We start from the raw sequence: 2,500 nt of genomic DNA, 5'->3' as shown, positions 1-2,500 counted from the left end.
ATTCGAAGTGTAGCCCGAGATATGGACTTATGTCTGCTCAAAAAAAGTGTATCTACTTGTACAATTTTGCCTTTTGCATATTAACCTCTTATAGGGGGGGAGTGCTCCTTGAGCCGGCCAGCTCCACACTGGCAGGTTTTAAAGGGAGCTTGATGAGGCCTCCCCCCTCACGTGGTGCGTGCGTTAGCATGTTTATCATGGCACAACTAGCCTCTTCATAGTTGTTGAGCTTTATTAATACCAACACACGGTCGTCACTGATCGTTGGTTAGCTCGGCAGCTAGTCCCTCGGATATTGTGGAAAGTTATTTTCATGCCTAGCGATGCTTGACCATGCGTCACTTGATGTTTCCATTTGCTTGCTTGCCCATGGTAGGTGGGGGGTGGACCGTCTTGTGGTGTGGTGTCTTGCGAACGTGAGGGTGTGTGAGTTGTAATCGAGATGCACTTGCTGGCTGGCTCCATGCCTTGCGTATCGAACGGTCAAGCATGCATCTCTTCCATTTTCACCCGTTGCCTTGGGTGATATTGGTTGATCAGTCCCTGTGTTGCCTACCCACTAGACGGTACTTCTGTGGTTGCTTCGAATTCTATCTTTCCATCACGAAGAGGTGTTGGAGGATCCTAATGTCACGCACGTGTTCCATCTAGTGAAACATCTCAGTGATGCACGTGTTGTGGCTAGTTCTTTTGGATGCGGTGCATTATATGAACTCGGGTTTACTTTAGCGACCCAGTTAACATAATTCGGTTGTGTCCCTTGATTGAGACGTTGTCCTTGAACTTGTTGTGAGCAATATCGTTCTTCCACAACCCGTCGTCTTGAGTGCGATGGAAGGCAAATAAGATGTGCTTTGGCATGTCATGCACGTACTCGATTGCGGGAAGTGTGAGAAAGTGTTGTTGACAACCCGTGGGAAATGGAATGTGGCAAATCGTGATGAGCTCTTCGTGGATCTGCGAAGAAGACGACCTTTGGGCCTGTTGGAAACGAGGGAGGCGATGTTGAACTGCGAAGAAGATGGACTTTTGGGTTGTTTGAATCAATGGGAGGCCACGCGAGAACTCCGAATACTATGGACTCTTGGGTTGTTGGAAGCAACGGGAGGCCCCGCTAGAACTCCGAATACTACGGACTCTTGGGTTGTTGGAAGCAAGGGGAGGCCCCGCTAGAACTCCGAATACTATGGACTCTTGGGTTGTTGGAAGCAAGGGGAGGTCCCGCTAGAACTCCGAATACTACGGACTCTTGGGTTGTTGGAAGCAAGGGGAGGCCCCGCTAGAACTCCGAATACTATGGACTCTTGGGTTGTTGGAAGCAAGGGGAGGCCCCGCTAGAACTCCGAATACTATGGACTCTTGGGTTGTTGGCAACGACAACTTGGGGGGATGACACTGGAAAAGAGTGAACTAGGCCAAACTGCGAACAAGGCAACTTGGGGGGATGACACTGGAAAAGAGTGAACTAGGCCAAACTGCGAACAAGGCAACTTGGGGGATGATGCTGGAAAAGAGTGAACTAGACCGAACTGCGAACAAGGCAACTTGGGGGGATGACGCTGGAAAAGAGTGAACTAGGCCGAACTGCGAACAAGACAACTTGGGGGGATGATGCTGGAAAAGAGTGAACTAGGCCGAACTGCGCCCAAGGCAACTTGGGGGATGACGCTGGAAAAGAGTGAACTTGGCCAAACTGCGAGGAGGGCAACTTAGAGGAAAGTTGGAAACGAGGGAGACTTAGCCGAACTGCGAAGAAGGCAGGTTTTTGGGAAGTTGGAATCGACTGAAGCGAATACTGAACTCCAAATACGACCGACCTTTTGGTTGTTGGCTTCCTGGGAAGCGATGTGAAACTCCAAATACGACCGACTCTTGGGTTGTTGGAAACAATGGGAGGCCACGCGAGAACTCCGAATACTATGGACTCTTGGGTTGTTGGAAGCAAGGGGAGGCCCCGCTAGAACTCCGAATACTATGGACTCTTGGGTTGTTGGAAGCAAGGGGAGGTCCCGCTAGAACTCCGAATACTACGGACTCTTGGGTTGTTGGAAGCAAGGGGAGGCCCCGCTAGAACTCCGAATACTATGGACTCTTGGGTTGTTGGAAGCAAGGGGAGGCCCCGCTAGAACTCCGAATACTATGGACTCTTGGGTTGTTGGCAACGACAACTTGGGGGGATGACACTGGAAAAGAGTGAACTAGGCCAAACTGCGAACAAGGCAACTTGGGGGATGACACTGGAAAAGAGTGAACTAGGCCAAACTGCGAACAAGGCAACTTGGGGGGATGATGCTGGAAAAGAGTGAACTAGACCGAACTGCGAACAAGGCAACTTGGGGGGATGACGCTGGAAAAGAGTGAACTAGGCCGAACTGCGAACAAGACAACTTGGGGGGATGATGCTGGAAAAGAGTGAACTAGGCCGAACTGCGCCCAAGGCAACTTGGGGGATGACGCTGGAAAAGAGTGAACTTGGCCAAACTGCGAGGAGGGCAACTTA

This window comes from Vigna unguiculata, unplaced genomic scaffold (genome assembly GCF_004118075.2).
Source record: "Vigna unguiculata cultivar IT97K-499-35 unplaced genomic scaffold, ASM411807v1 contig_258, whole genome shotgun sequence".
NCBI lineage: Eukaryota > Viridiplantae > Streptophyta > Magnoliopsida > Fabales > Fabaceae > Vigna > Vigna unguiculata.
The sequence above is the reverse complement of the archived record's forward strand: the minus strand, read 5'-3'. Positions refer to the sequence as shown.